Genomic DNA, 18,475 nt, shown 5'->3' on the forward strand with positions numbered 1-18,475 from the left:
ATTGAGATTTCAGTGGTCTTTTCGGCAAAGTGTGATATCAATTCCTCAAAAACTGTTGGATCAATTCGAACCAAATCTCGAAACAGCACATGGTTTGAGAGATTGAGACGCAAATGTTGAATTTCAGTTCGATAGTTGTGATAGGAATTGAGGTTTCAGTGGTCGGTTCGACAAAATATCATTTCAATTCCCAAGGAACTGAGTACAGTCAATAAAAAATTCTAAGAATATTAACAAACGCACCCTGGTACGTTACGAACCAAACGCTCCATACAGATCTAAAGATCCCATACGTGAAAGAAGTCATCCAGGACAGAAGTTGCAGACATGACGCAATACTCGGAAGCCATCTTAGGATGGCTTCCGAGTAGGGCGATTAGGGCGTTAGCGCCCTAATCCGACCACTGACCAAACCCCCAGATACCAGACGACTGAAGAGAAACTGGCCAGCAGATCTGAAGGATGCCTGAGGACTTATCACTGGATAAGACCTCATAACGCCACTTAGGAGCCTACAGCTCTGAACCAGCAAACAGGCCCATAGAATGAATACATTCTGATTGCTTGTATACGTACTATAATAAAAAAAAATATCAGGATATCCCTTCGATCGATGGTTGTCATGGCACAATGTAATTATTTGTTTGCAAGTTACAATGAAGATTATAAAACCTTCAAAAATTCTTGATACGTGTTTCTAAAAATGTTGATCGGTGACGACGAGGTTGTAGTTCCCGAGAGCATTATAGAGAAAGCAAATGAGGCAGCAGAAGAAGTTATTCCATTGAAATCAAAAACTTTGTACGAAAAGGAATATACAGCGTTTTGTACTTGGAGAAATAATATGAAAGCCGAAGGTGTCAACGAAAAAAATCATTTTGGCTTATATTTCTAAAAGGTTCAAAAAAGTTGAGTCGTCGTTCTTATGGTCCTTCTATTTGCAACTCAGAAAAATGTTGGCTCTGAAAGAAAAAATAGACATCGGCAGATTTTACCAAGTCACCGCCTTTTTGAAGCAACATTCTAGAGGATACCTGGCAAAGAAGTCGAAATTATTCACAAGAGAGGAGTTGGAATATGTTTTAGATGCCGCTCCTGATGAGCAATATTTATTGATAAAGGTAGTTTTTATTATGGGTGTTGCAGGAGGGTGTAGAATTGGCCAGCTGGTGAATATGGTCGTAGGTGATGTGGAAGATCAGGACAGCGTATTGGTTATTCAGCTTCCTGATAAAAAACCTTTAAGAAAAGAGTTTTCACTATGGTCAATGGTAGTGATAAGGTTGCTGCACTTGATATATTCCGCAAGTATAAGTACTTGAGGCCAAACAAAGTTGATCACAAGCGACTATTCCTTAATTATAAAAACGAAAAATGTACTTTCCAGCCTGTAGGTATGAACTCATTTTGTAAAATGCCCGCTACAATTGCAAAGTATTTGGGTCTTTCTGATGCTGAACAATATGCAGGGCACACTTTCAGGCGATCTTCTGCAACCCTTCTCACAAATTCTGGGACAGAAGGATATATTGAGGATCCATTTCAGAACAGAATCAATATTTCTGAACAAATACTTGGTGGGGTGACACTAAAACCGGAGTTTCTGATGCAGAAGTGGATATTCCAGCAGGGCCTGAGGGAAATCGGTGCTTTATCTCTCTCTCTCTCTCTCTTGGTGACCCTCAAAATGCCAGTTAGACAGCAGGTCGGAAGAAGCTGTCAACCTGCAACTTGATCGGTGGGAAATCGGCAAAATATTGACAAAATAGGAACAAGATACGGTAAAGGCCCCAAGTCCTCTTGGGACCCAACGGCGGTCGAACGGTCACGGAAATCGGCAATCTACGCCTAAAATGACTAGATCAAGTCTGAACGTTAGGTCGGTATATTCAGCTAGTTAAACGGACTAAAGAAAGCGGAAAATACAGTTTTTAGGAATTGATATCACACTTTGCCGAATTGACCACTGAAATCTCGATTCCTATATGAACTATCGAACTGAAATTCAACATGTGCATCTCAATTCGAAAACTGTGTACAGTTTCGAGATTTGCGTCGAATTGATTCAATAGTTCCTTAGGAATTGAAATGATACTATGTCGAATCGACCACTGAAATCTCAATTCCTATCAGAACTATCATACTGAAATTCAACATGTGCATCTCAATTCGAAAACTATGTGCAGTTTCAAGATTTGGTTCGAATTGATCCAACAGTTTTTAGGAATTGATATCACACTTTGCCGAATTGACCACTGAAATCTCAATTCCTATCTGAACTATCGAACTGAAATTCAACATGTGCATCTCAATTTGAAAACTGAATACAGTTTCGGGATTTGGGTCGAATTGATCCAATAGTTCCTTGTGAATGGAAATGATATTTTGTCGAATCGACCATTGAAATCTGAATTCCTATCAGAACTTTCGAACTGAAATTCAACAATTGCAAGTTTCCTGCGAAATCTCGAGGAATTTAGAATTTTTTATTTGTACCAATTATTGGGTTCATCATTGCATCGTATTTCGGACGAATGCGATATGGAAAATAGGCCGATATTTCATTTTTGACGGACCGAAACTATTCTTCCCAGACTTGTGGAAGTCGCTCCTGTCAAGGTTCCCGGATATTCTTATCATAAGTTATTATTTCGAAATTTGAGTCTCCTTGATCGAACAATTCATGATGAATAGAACTTTTTCTTTTATTGATTGACCATCAGAATTCGTACACAATTTTTGAACTGAGATATACGTATTGAGTTTCATTCAGTTCGATAATTCAGATAGGAATTAAGATTTCTGTGGTCAATTCGGCAAAGTCTGATATGAATTCCTCAAAAACCGTTTGATCATTTCGACCCAAATCTTCAAACTTCACATAGTGTGATATCAATTTCCCATAAACTATTGGATCAATTCGAGCCAAATTTTGAAACTGTACATAGTTTTCGAATTGAGTTGCATATTGAGATGCATGCGAAAACTATGTGCAGTTTCAAGATTTGGTTCGAATTGATCCAATAGTTCCTTAGGAATTGAAATGATATTTTGACGAATCGACTACTACTCCGGTTAGCGCATCCACCATTTTCGGTAATTCTAATCCATGTTCACCTTCTTCTTCGGTGGGGGCGGCACCGATGTGGGCGGCGACGGTTCTGACGGTGTTGGCGGTACGGCGGGCCTCAGTCGGAGGTCCGGCAGTATGGCCTCTGTCCTGCTCCCTGGAGTTGCGGTCGGTCCTGAGGCAGTTCTGGCGGTCCCTGGTCCCCTATCTCTAACGCAACACACCCTGGAAAGGACCCCCACACGGCCGCACCTGGAACAGAACTTCGTCCTTTCCCCTCGGCAGTCCTCCCTGTGGTGGCCTTCATTGCCACACCGCCAGCAACTGTGGGGGCCTAACCCCAGGTAGACCTGAAGTCCACAGTACCCCGCGATAAAACAACGAATGTTATGTTAGAGAAATTACCTAGAAAAGGTATAGCCGCTCTAACAAATATCACGAATGGAATCATTGGGACAGAACACTACCCAGAAAAATGGAAAAAAGCGGAAGTCATAGTATTCAATAAAACATTTAAAGAGAAGAAGTTTCCACAAAACTACAGATCGATAAGTCTACTGTCGGCGTTAGGAAAAGTAGTAGAAAGGATTATCGCCACGAGGCTAAATGAGGAATTCGAAAATCTGAAACTGATACCGCCAGTACAGTTCGGATTCAGAAGAGAGCATTCAACAGAGCAACAATTATTAAGGCTCACAGAGTACATTTCAGAGGGATTCCAAAATAAACAAGCCACAGGTCTTGTTTTACTAGACGTCGCCAGAGCTTTTGACAGAGTATGGTATGAAGGATTAATATTTAAGATGAGAAGTGCAGGATATTCAATCAAAATATGCAAGTTGATCCGGAATTATCACAAAAATAGAAGATTTTACATGAAAGTGGAAGGAGAATGCTCCACAACAAGAGATTTAGAGGCTGGTGTACCCCAAGGGTCAGTGCTTGGGCCATACATTCACGATATTCCGAAGAATGCAAGAACCATGCTAACGTTATATGCTGACGACACAGGCATAGCGACTCGACACCGAAACCCAGAAATGATAGAACGAGTTCTACAAGAAACGATTGACGAAACAAATGACTGGTGCATAAAGTGGAAAATCAAGCCATAATCTTCGAGAGAATTTTACCGGCCACATTAAGCAACGATATGCCCCTGTAATTGTTGCAATTCGACGTATCGCCTTTGTTCTTATAGAGGTTGATAACTAAAGCGTCTCTGAAGTCTTGTGGCACATCTCCCTGTTCCCAGATCTTGCGGAATAGTATTAGGAGACTATTGACAATGTCCTCATCCAAGGCTTTGAATATCTCCGCCGGAATGCCGTCTAGACCAGGTGACTTATCATTTTTCATATTTTTAATCGCGCTTATGATTTCCGACATTGAAATTTCGTCATCAAGCGATGTCATCGGACTATACGCGGGAAGCATGTCTAAAATGGATAAATCCGAGTCGTTATTTTGATTCAAGACCTGTGAGTAATGCTCCTTCCATCTTTCGAGAATTTTTCTATCATCAGTTAGAATAGCTCCATGAGCATCTCTTATAGGAAAGCTAGCTTTTCTGCTTGGACCGTAAACAGTTTTAATAGCTTCGAAAAAACGCCTGTAGTCATGGTTATCGGCGTAAGCTTGTATTTCCCTAGCTTTTTCTTTCCACCAGCTGTCCTTGATTTTTCTTATTTCTTGACGGACCTCGCGTTTTATGTTTATGAAACCTATTTGGGCTGCAACATCGCCAGGCTTGTTAATTGTTAATAACTTCACAGACGGAATCAAATATTCCGTAGCTTGGTTAGTGGGCACTTTCACCTCCGCTTTCTCTTTTACGGCACTGTGACACTTCGACTTGCTCGTCCGCTTTCTCTTTTATAGCACTAGGAGCACTGTAGCACGTCTTCTCTCGTCAAGCGAATGACTCGGAATGACACTTTGGATTTCTTCAAATAGTGGGACCGATATTAGCCAAGTTGACGGAAATTTTACGGGCGAATGGTTGGTAAATTATTGCTAAGGACTTGAAATTGAAAGTTTCCTGCGCAATCTCGAGGATTTCAAAGTTTTTTATTTGTACCAATTATTGGGTTCATCATTGCATCGTTTTTCGGACGAATGCGATATGGAAAATAGGCCGATATGTCATTTTTGACGGACCGAAACGATTCTTCCCAGACTTGCCGAAGTCGCTCTTGTCAAGGTTCATGGATATTCTTGTCATAAGTTATTATTTCGAGAGTTGAGTCTCCTTGATCGAACAATTCATGTTCATTCATAAATAGAACTTATTCTTTTATTCATTGACCATCAAAATTCGATCCAAATCTCGAAACTCTACACAATTTTTGAACTGAGATACACGTATTGAGTTTCATTCAGTTCGATAATTCAGATAGGAATTAAGATTTCTGTGGTCAATTCGGCAAAGTGTGATATGAATTTCTCAAAAACCGTTTGATCATTTCGACCCGAATCTTGAAACTTCACATAGTTTTCGAATTGAGATGCACATGTTGAATTTCATATCGATAGTTCTGATAGGAATTGAGATTTCAGAGGTCAATTCGGCAAAGTGTGATATCAATTTCCCATAAACTGTTGGATCAATTCGAGCCAAATTTTGAAACTGTACATAGTTTCGAATTGAGTTGCATATTGAGATGCATGCGAAAACTATGTGCAGTTTCAAGATTTGGTTCGAATTGATCCAATAGTTCCTTAGGAATTGAAATGATATTTCGACGAATCGACTACTACTCCGGTTAGCGCATCCACCATTTCGGTTGGTGCAATAAAGGATATTTTTCGGAACGGTATCATTTTAATACTCGGTAATTTTTTTTTCGGTAATTCTAATCCATTTTCACCTTCTACTTCGGTAGGGGCGGCAACGATGTGGGCGGCGACGGTTCTGACGGTGTTGGCGGTACGGCGGGACTCAGTCGGAGGTCCGGCAGTATGGCCTCTGTCCTGCTCCCTGGAGTTGCGGTCGGTCCTGAGGCAGTTCTGGCGGTCTCTGGTCCCCTATCTCTAACGCAACACACCATTTGATGCACCATTTGAGTAATTCATCTATGGCTTCCTGCAGTCTCCGGTGTATGATCTCTGGGCGTCGATGTCTGAACGCTATTCCTGTGTCATCTGCGTACAAGGTGAGCATATTTCTAGCATTCTTCGGGATATCGTAGACGTATATTACGTAAAGCAGAGGTCCAAGTACCGATCCTTGAGGCACTCCCGCTTCCAATTGTCTGGTTTGAGAGGTTGCTCCATCTATTTTCACATAAAAGTTTCTATTCCTCAGATAGTTCCTTATAATCTTGCATAGCTTGGTCGAATATCCTGCTTTTTTCATCTTGTAGATTAGGCCTTCTTGCCATACTCTATCAAAAGCTCTCTCGATATCCATCAGAACTAATCCTGTGGCCTGTTTGGTCTGCATTCCTTCGGTGACGTATTCTATGAGCCGTAGTAATTGGAGTTCAGTCGAGTGTTCTCGTCGAAATCCAAATTGTTCGGGTGGAATTATCTTCAACATTTCTGTTTCCTCATTCAGCCTTTTGGCGATAACCCTCTCGACGACTTTTCCTAGTGCTGATAGTAGGCTGATTGGTCTATAATTTTGAGGAAATTTCCGTTCCTTTCCAGGCTTGTTGAAAACTATCATTTCTGCAGTTTTCCATCTCTTTGGGTAGTATTCGGTCCTCATCACTCCGTTTGTTATATTCGTCAAGGCTGCTATTCCTTTTCTAGGCAATTTCTTCAACATTCGTTATCCTATCTTCTCCCGGTGCTTTCCGGTTTTTCAGTTTCATTATTATCTCTTTGATTTCTGTTGGTGAAGCCGGTTTTGGAATGATTTCGGTTTCCGGTGGTTCCATCATCAGTTCTTCGTTTGCCTCCACTTCTTCTTCTAGATCTTCATTGTCATCATCATTTCTGTAATTTATTCTGGCTTCTCTCTCAATCGAGTCGGCAAGTGCTTCGGCTTTTTCAAGTCTCGTATATACAATTCCGTTTGCTCCATGCAGTGGAGGTATAACTGTCTGTTCTCGTCGTAAGCGTTTTTGCATTTTCCAAGCCGAGTGATCTATTGTATTCAGTTCCCTTAATCTCTGGTGCCATCTGTTATTACGCAGTTCTGACTATGCTTATTCAGTTTCTTCTTGTCTTCTTCTCTTTTTGTTGTTCTGTAGATTTTCCTGAGTCTTCTGTTCTTTTTTATAAGTTCCTTTATATCCCTTGGCGTATCTCCATGTGAATGTTTCGGAATTGGTTTCCTTATTCTCTTGGTGCTTTCTTCATAGGCTTCTTTCATTTGATTTTCCAATTTTTCAACTGCTTCATCTAATTCATCCCGGGTGTTTATTTGGGGAATTTCCGTGATTTTCTCCTGAAGTAAATTCTTATATTTCTCCCAGTCTGTGCGATCCTTGGTTTGTGTCTCTTCTTCGTTTCTTGGGCCATGTCCCACTACGAATTCTATGGGATTGTGGTCTGAAGTTCAGTCTTCTATTATATCAATGCTGATTTCTTCAGTGATGTCTTTCATTACGACAATGTCCAGTACATCGGGTAGTCCATTTACTCTTGGTATGTAGGTCGGTATATCAGGTCATATCACAACCGCATTAAGTTTTTCAGCATAAATCTTCAGTCTTCTCCCGTTGGTATTTTCCACCCTACTGTTCCATTCCTGCGATTTGCAGTTAAGATCACCAATTATGATTTTCGGGTGTCTTCCTTCTAGTAGCATTTTCAGATCCTCTTCCAGCATGTCCTTATCCGGTGATTTATAAGTCGAAATAATCTTCACTTGTCCTCGATTGGTATTCACAATAATCGATATTGCTTCTACTTCTTGACCATTGAATATTTGGTCGAAATGGTGATCCATATTGCTTCTAGCCAGTATAGCAACGCCACCTGTGCTGTTAGGTCTATCATTTCTGTAGATATCGTAATTGGGAAATGCTATCCGAACGTTGGGGTTAAGTCTTGTTTCTTGGAGAGCTATGACATCCGGTCTCTTCTCTTCAATCAGTTCTTCGAATTCTGGTCTGCGGGCTCTCAATCCTTCGACGTTCCAAGAGACGATTATGAGATTGTTCTTTATCGTCGTATCAGCCATTAAATATTCTTAATAATTTGCTGCATCTTCTTCTCAATCTCTTTCTCCAGATTCTGCATCATGGTGCTGAGGAGGTTTTTCGTGAACTTATCCAGTTCCTCAGTGATTCCAGAAATTCCTTTTCTGGTTTCGGCTTTTTTGACGGTTTTTGCCTTTTCCGTCTTTTTCTCTGGTTTCTTCGTCTCTTTGACTGCTTTCGTTGCAGTTTCCTGGGGTTTCTTCACAAGAGTTTTGGGCTGGCTTCGGAGTATTCTGTGTTGGCCTCGAGCTGGTTTGGTTTGATCTTGGCGATCTCTTGGCCTTTTTAGTGACCAATTTCCATTCGCTACATCCCTTGTAGCTGGCTGGATGTCATTGTTCTCCACAGAGAACACAAGAAGCATTTCGCTCCTCGTTCTCCCTGGTAAGCGTACACTCCTTGGAGCTGTGATTACCGGAGCCTTTCACGCACCTCCATGGAAAAGTGCACTTACTTTGGGCATGTCCATATCGCTGACAGCGATAACATTGTCCAGGCCCGGTCGTCCTTCTCTTAGGTTCAACAACACAGTCATGTTGTAGAGCCTTCTCACCTCGAAGATACCCTTATTCTGGGTTTTAAACAGCAATAAGGGCATCGGCTTTTTTGTTATATTTGTGGTAATCCTTATGACCTCAGCATCGACGATCCCTTGATCCTTTCATTCCTTTTGATAGTTTCGGGATTTTGGTCGAATTGATCCAATAGTTCCTTAGGAATTGAAATAATATTTTGTCGAATCGACTACTGAAATCTCCATTCCTATCAGAACTATCGAACTGAAATTAAACATGTGCATCTCAATTCGAAAACTGTGTGCAGTTTCAAGATTTGGTTCGAATTGATCCAACCGTTTTTGAGGAATTGATATCACACTTTGCCGAATAGACCGCTGAAATCTCAATTCCTATCTAAACTATCGAACTGAAATTCAACATGTGCATCTCAATTCGAAAACTAAGTGCAGTTTCAAGATTTGGTTTGAATTGATCCAACCGTTTTTGAGGAATTGATATCACACTTTGCCGAATAGACCGCTGAAATCTCAATTCCAATCTGACCTATCGAACTGAAATTCAACATGTGCATCTCAATTCGAAAACTGTGTGAAATTTTGTTCGAATTAATCCAATAGTTCCTTAGGAATTGAAATGATATTTTTTCGAATCGACTACTGAAATCTCCATTCCTATCAGAACTATCGATCTGAAATTCAACATGTGCATCTCAATTCGAAAACTATCTGCAGTTTCATGATTTGGGTCGAATTGGTCCACCAGTTTTTGAGGAATTGATATCACACTTTGCCGAATAGACCACTGAAATCTCAATTCCTATCTGAACTATCGAACTGAAATTCAACATGTGCATCTCAATTCGAAAACTGAGTACAGTTTCGGGATTTGGTTCGAATTGATTCAATTCCTTGGGAATTGAAATGATATTTTGTCGAATCGACCACTGAAATCTCAATTCCTATCAGAACTATCGATCTGAAATTCAACATGTGCATCTCAATTCGAAAACTATGTGCAGTTTCAAGATTTGGGTCGAATTGGTCCAACAGTTTTTGAGGAATTGATAATACACTTTGCCGAATAGACCACTGAAATCTCAATTGCTATCAGAACTATCGAAATGAAATTCAACATGTGCATCTCATTTCGAAAACTGTGTACAGTTTCGAGATTTTGGTCGAATTGGTCCAATAGTTCCTTAGGAATTGAAATGATGATATGTCGAATCGACCACTGAAATCTCAATTCCTATCAGAACTATCGAACTGAAATTCAACATGTGCATCTCAATTCGAAAACTATGTGCAGTTTCAAGATTTGGTTCGAATTGATCCAACAGTTTTTAGGAATTGATATCACACTTTGCTGAATTGACCACTGAAATCTCAATTCCTATCTGAACTAACGAACTGAAATTCAACATGTGCATCTCAATTCGAAAACTGAGTACAGTTTCGGGATTTGGGTCGAATTGATCCAACAGTTTTTGAGGAATTGATATCACACTTTGTTGAAAAGGCCACTAAAATCTCGATTCCTATCGGAACTATCGAACTGAAATTCAACAGGTGCATCTCAATCCGAAAACGATGTGCAGTTTCAAGGTTTGGGTCGATTTGATCCAACAGTTTTTGAGGAATTGATATCACACTTTGCCGAATAGACCACTGAAATCTCAATTCCTATAAGAACTATCGAACTGAAATTCAACATGTGCATCTCAATTCGAAAACTGAGTACAGTTTCGGGATTTGGGTCGAATTGATCCAATAGTTCCCTGGGAATTGAAATGATATTTTGTCGAATCGACCACTGGAATCTCAATTCCTATCAGAACTATCGAACTGAAATTCAACATGTGAATCACAATTCGGAAACCATTTGCTGTTTCGAGATTTGGTTCGAATTGATATAACAGTTTTTTAGGAATTGATATCACACTTTGCCGAAAAGACCACCGAAATCTCGATTCCTATCTGAACTATCGAACTGAAATTCAACATGTGCAACTCAATCCGAAAACTATGTGCAGTTTCAAGATTTGGTTCGAATTGATCCAACAGTTTTCGAGGAATTGATATCACACTTTGCCGAATTGACCACTGAAATCTCAATTCCTATCTGAACTATCGAACTGAATTTCAACATGTGCATCTCAATTCGAAAACTGTGTGCAGTTTCAAGATTTGGTTCGAATTGATCCAACCGTTTTTGAGGAATTGATATCACACTTTGCCGAATAGACCGCTGAAATCTCAATTCCTATCTAAACTATCGAACTGAAATTCAACATGTGCATCTCAATTCGAAAACTGTGTGCAGTTTCAAGATTTGGTTCGAATTGATCCAACAGTTTTCGATAAATTGATATCACACTTTGCCGAATTGACCACTGAAATCTCAATTCCTATCAGAACTATCGATCTGAAATTCAACATGTGCATCTCAATTCGAAAACTATGTGCAGTTTCAAGATTTGGGTCGAATTGGTCCAACAGTTTTTGAGGAATTGATAATACACTTTGCCGAATAGACCACTGAAATCTCAATTGCTATCAGAACTATCGAAATGAAATTCAACATGTGCATCTCATTTCGAAAACTGTGTACAGTTTCGAGATTTTGGTCGAATTGGTCCAATAGTTCCTTAGGAATTGAAATGATGATATGTCGAATCGACCACTGAAATCTCAATTCCTATCAGAACTATCGAACTGAAATTCAACATGTGCATCTCAATGCGAAAACTATGTGCAGTTTCAAGATTTGGTTCGAATTGATCCAACAGTTTTTAGGAATTGATATCACACTTTGCCGAATTGACCACTGAAATCTCAATTCCTATCTGAACTAACGAACTGAAATTCAACATGTGCATCTCAATTCGAAAACTGAGTACAGTTTCGGGATTTGGGTCGAATTGATCCAACAGTTTTTGAGGAATTGATATCACACTTTGTTGAAAAGGCCACTGAAATCTCGATTCCTATCGGAACTATCGAACTGAAATTCAACAGGTGCATCTCAATCCGAAAACGATGTGCAGTTTCAAGGTTTGGGTCGATTTGATCCAACAGTTTTTGAGGAATTGATATCACACTTTGCCGAATAGACCACTGAAATCTCAATTCCTATAAGAACTATCGAACTGAAATTCAACATGTGCATCTCAATTCGAAAACTGAGTACAGTTTCGGGATTTGGGTCGAATTGATCCAATAGTTCCCTGGGAATTGAAATGATATTTTGTCGAATCGACCACTGGAATCTCAATTCCTATCAGAACTATCGAACTGAAATTCAACATGTGAATCACAATTCGGAAACCATGTGCTGTTTCGAGATTTGGTTCGAATTGATATAACAGTTTTTTAGGAATTGATATCACACTTTGCCGAAAAGACCACCGAAATCTCGATTCCTATCTGAACTATCGAACTGAAATTCAACATGTGCAACTCAATCCGAAAACTATGTGCAGTTTCAAGATTTGGTTCGAATTGATCCAACAGTTTTCGAGGAATTGATATCACACTTTGCCGAATTGACCACTGAAATCTCAATTCCTATCTGAACTATCGAACTGAATTTCAACATGTGCATCTCAATTCGAAAACTGTGTGCAGTTTCAAGATTTGGTTCGAATTGATCCAACCGTTTTTGAGGAATTGATATCACACTTTGCCGAATAGACCGCTGAAATCTCAATTCCTATCTAAACTATCGAACTGAAATTCAACATGTGCATCTCAATTCGAAAACTGTGTGCAGTTTCAAGATTTGGTTCGAACTGATCCAACAGTTTTCGATGAATTGATATCACACTTTGCCGAATTGACCACTGAAATCTCAATTCCTATCTAATCTATCGAACTGAAATTCAACATGTGCATCTCAATTCGAAAACTGTGTGCAGTTTCGGGATTTGGGTCGAATTGATCCAATTGTTCCTTGGGAATTGAAATGATATTTTGTCGAATCGACCACTGAAATCTCAATTCCTATCAGAACTATCGAACTGAAATTCAACATGTGCATCTCATTTCGAAAACTGTGTGAAATTTCAAGATTTGGTTCGAATTGATCCAACAGTTTTCGAGGAATTGATATCACCCTTTGCCGAATTGACCACTGAAATCTCAATTCCTATCTAAACTATCTAACTGAAATTCAACATGTGCATCTCAATTCGAAAACTGTGTGCAGTTTCAAGATTTGGTTCGAATTGATCCAACCGTTTTCGAGGAATTGATATCACACTTTGCCGAATAGACCGCTGAAATCTCAATTCCTATCTAAACTATCGAACTGAAATTCAACATGTGCATCTCAATTCGAAAACTGTGTGCAGTTTCAAGATTTGGTTCGAATTGATCCAACAGTTTTCGAGGAATTGATATCACACTTTGCCGAATTGACCACTGAAATCTCAATTCCTATCAGAACTATCGAACTGAAATTCAACATGTGCATCTCATTTCGAAAACTATGTACAGTTTCGAGATTTTGGTCGAATTGATCCAATAGTTCTTTAGGAATTGAAATGATAATATGTCGAATCGACCACTGAAATCTCAATTCCTATCAGAACTATCGAACTGAAATTCAACATGTGCATCTCAATTCGAAAGCTATGTGCAGTTTCAAGATTTGGTTCGAATTGATCCAATAGTTTTTAGGAATTGATATCACACTTTGCCGAATTGACCACTGAAATCTCAATTCCTATCTGAACTATCGAACTGAAATTCAACATGTGCATCTCAATTCGAAAACTGAGTACAGTTTCGAGATTTTGGTCGAATTGATCCAATAGTTCCTTAGGAATTGAAATGATAATATGTCGAATCGACCACTGAAATCTCAATTCCTATCAGAACTATCGAACTGAAATTCAACATGTGCATCTCAATTCGAAAGCTATGTGCAGTTTCAAGATTTGGTTCGAATTGATCCAACAGTTTTTGAGGAATTGATATCACACTTTGCCGAATAGACCACTGAAATCTCAATTCCTATCAGAACTATCGAACTGAAATTCAACATGTGCATCTCATTTCGAAAACTGTGTACAGTTTCGAGATTTTGGTCGAATTGATCCAATAGTTCCTTAGGAATTGAAATGATAATATGTCGAATCGACCACTGAAATCTCAATTCCTATCAGAACTATCGAACTGAAATTCAACATTTGCATCTCAATTCGAAAGCTATGTGCAGTTTCAAGATTTGGTTCGAATTGATCCAACAGTTTTTAGGAATTGATATCACACTTTGCCGAATTGACCACTGAAATCTCAATTCCTATCTGAACTATCGAACTGAAATTCAACATGTGCATCTCAATTCGAAAACTGAGTACAGTTTCGGGATTTGGGTCGAATTGATTCAATAGTTCCTTGGGAATTGAAATGATATTTTGTCGAGTCGACCACTGAAATCTCAATTCCTATCAGAACTATCGAACTGAAATTCAACATGTGCATCTCAATTCGGAAACCATGTGCTGTTTCGAGATTTGGTTCGAATTGATCCAACAGTTTTTGAGGAATTGATATCACACTTTGCCGAAAAGACCACCGAAATCTCGATTCCTATCTGAACTATCGAACTGAAATTCAACATGTGCATCTCATTTCGAAAACTGTGTACAGTTTCGAGATTTTGGTCGAATTGATCCAATAGTTCCTTAGGAATTGAAATGAAAATATGTCGAATCGACCACTGAAATCTCAATTCCTATCAGAACTATCGAACTGAAATTCAACATGTGCATCTCAATTCGAAAGCTATGTGCAGTTTCAAGATTTGGTTCGAATTGATCCAACAGTTTTTAGGAATTGATATCACACTTTGCCGAATTGACCACTGAAATCTCAATTCCTATCTGAACTATCGAACTGAAATTCAACATGTGCATCTCAATTCAAAAACTGAGTACAGTTTCGGGATTTGGGTCGAATTGATCCAATAGTTCCTTAGGAATTGAAATGATATTTTGTCGAATTGACCACTGAAATCTCAATTCCTATCTGAACTATCGAACTGAAATTCAACATGTGCATCTCAATTCGAAAACTGTGTGAAATTTCAAGATTTGGTTCGAATTGAACCAACAGTTTTCGAGGAATTGATATCACACTTTGCCGAAAAGACCACCGAAATCTCGATTCCTATCTGAACTATCGAACTGAAATTCAACATGTGCATCTCAATCCGAAAACTATGTGCAGTTTCAAGATTTGGTTCGAATTGATCCAACAGTTTTCGAGGAATTGATATCACACTTTGCCGAATTGACCACTGAAATTTCAATTCCTATCTGAATTATCGAACTGAAATTCAACATGTGCATCTCAATTCGAAAACTGAGTACAGTTTCGGGATTTGGGTCGAATTGATCCAATAGTTCCTTGATAATTGAAATGATATTTTGTCGAATCGACCACTGAAATCTCAATTCCTATCAGAACTATCGAACTGAAATTCAACATGTGCATCTCATTTCGAAAACTGTGTACAGTTTCGAGATTTTGGTCGAATTGGTCCAATAGTTCCTTAGGAATTGAAATGATAATATGTCGAATAGACCACTGAAATCTCAATTCCTATCAGAACTATCGAACTGAAATTCAACATGTGCATCTCAATTCGAAAACTATGTGCAGTTTCAAGATTTGGTTCGAATTGATCCAACAGTTTTCGAGGAATTGATATCAAACTTTGCCGAAAAGACCACCGAAATCTCGATTCCTATCTGAACTATCGAACTGAAATTCAACATGTGCATCTCAATTCGAAAACTGAGTACAGTCAATCAAAAATTCTAAGAATATTAACAAACGCACCCTGGTACGTTACGAACCAAACGCTCCATACAGATCTAAAGATCCCATACGTGAAAGAAGTCATCCAGGACAGAAGTTGCAGACATGACGCAATACTCGGAAGCCATCCTAACGCCCTAATCCGACCACTGACTAAACCCCCAGATACCAGACGACTGAAGAGAAACTGGCCAGCAGATCTGAAGGATGCCTGAGGACTTATCACTGGATAAGACCTCATAACGCCACTTAGGAGCCTACAGCTCTGAACCAGCAAACAGGCCCATAGAATGAATACATTCTGATTGCTTGTATACGTACTATAATAAAAAAAAATATCAGGATATCCCTTCGATCGATGGTTGTCATGGCACAATGTAATTATTTGTTTGCAAGTGTCAATGAAGATTATAAAACCTTCAAAAATTCTTGATACGTGTTTCTAAAAATGTTGATCGGTGACGACGAGGTTGTAGTTCCCGAGAGCATTATAGAGAAAGCAAATTAGGCAGCAGAAGAAGTTATTCCATTGAAATCAAAAACTTTGTACGAAAAGGAATATACAGCGTTTTGTACTTGGAGAAATAATATGAAAGCCGAAGGTGTCAACGAAAAAAATCATTTTGGCTTATATTTCTAAAAGGTTCAAAAAAGTTGAGTCGTCGTTCTTATGGTCCTTCTATTTGCAACTCAGAAAAATGTTGGCTCTGAAAGAAAAAATAGACATCGGCAGATTTTACCAAGTCACCGCCTTTTTGAAGCAACATTCTAGAGGATACCTGGCAAAGAAGTCGAAATTATTCACAAGAGAGGAGTTGGAATATGTTTTAGATGCCGCTCCTGATGAGCAATATTTATTGATAAAGGTAGTTTTTATTATGGGTGTTGCAGGAGGGTGTAGAATTGGCCAGCTGGTGAATATGGTCGTAGGTGATGTGGAAGATCAGGACAGCGTATTGGTTATTCAGCTTCCTGATAAAAAACCTTTAAGAAAAGAGTTTTCACTATGGTCAATGGTAGTGATAAGGTTGCTGCACTTGATATATTCCGCAAGTATAAGAACTTGAGGCCAAACAAAGTTGATCACAAGCGACTATTCCTTAATTATAAAAACGAAAAATGTACTTTCCAGCCTGTAGGTATGAACTCATTTTGTAAAATGCCCGCTACAATTGCAAAGTATTTGGGTCTTTCTGATGCTGAACAATATGCAGGGCACACTTTCAGGCGATCTTCTGCAACCCTTCTCACAAATTCTGGAACAGAAGGATATATTGAGGATCCATTTCAGAACAGAATCAATATTTCTGAACAAATACTTGGTGGGGTGACACTAAAACCGGAGTTTCTGATGCAGAAGTGGATATTCCAGCAGGGCCTGAGGGAAATCGGTGCTTTATCTCTCTCTCTCTCTCTCCTCTCTCTCTCTCTCTCTTGGTGACCCTCAAAATGCCAGTTAGACAGCAGGTCGGAAGAAGCTGTCAACCTGCAACTTGATCGGTGGGAAATCGGCAAAATATTGACAAAATAGGAACAAGATACGGTAAAGGCCCCAAGTCCTCTTGGGACCCAACGGCGGTCGAACGGTCACGGAAATCGGCAATCTACGCCTAAAATGACTAGATCAAGTCTGAACGTTAGGTCGGTATATTCAGCTAGTTAAACGGACTAAAGAAAGCGGAAAATACAGTTTTTAGGAATTGATATCACACTTTGCCGAATTGACCACTGAAATCTCGATTCCTATATGAACTATCGAACTGAAATTCAACATGTGCATCTCAATTCGAAAACTGTGTACAGTTTCGAGATTTGGGTCGAATTGATTCAATAGTTCCTTAGGAATTGAAATGATACTATGTCGAATCGACCACTGAAATCTCAATTCCTATCAGAACTATCATACTGAAATTCAACATGTGCATCTCAATTCGAAAACTATGTGCAGTTTCAAGATTTGGTTCGAATTGATCCAACAGTTTTTAGGAATTGATATCACACTTTGCCGAATTGACCACTGAAATCTCAATTCCTATCTGAACTATCGAACTGAAATTCAACATGTGCATCTCAATTTGAAAACTGAATACAGTTTCGGGATTTGGGTCGAATTGATCCAATAGTTCCTTGTGAATGGAAATGATATTTTGTCGAATCGACCACTGAAATCTCAATTCCTATCAGAACTATCGAACTGAAATTCAACATGTGCATCTCATTTCGAAAACTGTGTGAAATTTCAAGATTTGGTTCGAATTGATCAAACAGTTTTCGAGGAATTGATATCACCCTTTGCCGAATTGACCACTGAAATCTCAATTCCTATCTAAACTATCTAACTGAAATTCAACATGTGCATCTCAATTCGAAAACTGTGTGCAGTTTCAAGATTTGGTTCGAATTGATCCAACAGTTTTCGAGGAATTGATATCACACTTTGCCGAATTGACAACTGAAATCTCAATTCCTATCTAAACTATCGAACTGAAATTCAACATGTGCATCTCAATTCGAAAACTGTGTGCAGTTTCAAGATTTGGTTCGAATTGATCCAACCGTTTTCGAGGAATTGATATCACACTTTGCCGAATAGACCGCTGAAATCTCAATTCCTATCTAAACTATCGAACTGAAATTCAACATGTGCATCTCAATTCGAAAACTGTGTGCAGTTTCAAGATTTGGTTCGAATTGATCCAACAGTTTTCGAGGAATTGATATCACACTTTGCCGAATTGACCACTGAAATCTCAATTCCTATCAGAACTATCGAACCGAAATTCAACATGTGCATCTCATTTCGAAAACTATGTACAGTTTCGAGATTTTGGTCGAATTGATCCAATAGTTCTTTAGGAATTGAAATGATAATATGTCGAATCGACCACTGAAATCTCAATTCCTATC

General features: G+C 39.1%; 2 pseudogenes; both read left to right on the forward strand.

Moving 5' to 3' along the window:
- Nucleotides 1–703: 703 nt before the first annotated feature.
- Nucleotides 704–1,735, forward strand: LOC123310280 (annotated as a pseudogene).
- A 14,531-nt stretch (nucleotides 1,736–16,266) lies between these two features.
- On the forward strand, nucleotides 16,267–17,009 carry LOC123310281 (annotated as a pseudogene).
- Nucleotides 17,010–18,475: the final 1,466 nt, after the last annotated feature.

This window comes from Coccinella septempunctata, chromosome 3 (assembly GCF_907165205.1).
Source record: "Coccinella septempunctata chromosome 3, icCocSept1.1, whole genome shotgun sequence".
Lineage (NCBI taxonomy): Eukaryota > Metazoa > Arthropoda > Insecta > Coleoptera > Coccinellidae > Coccinella > Coccinella septempunctata.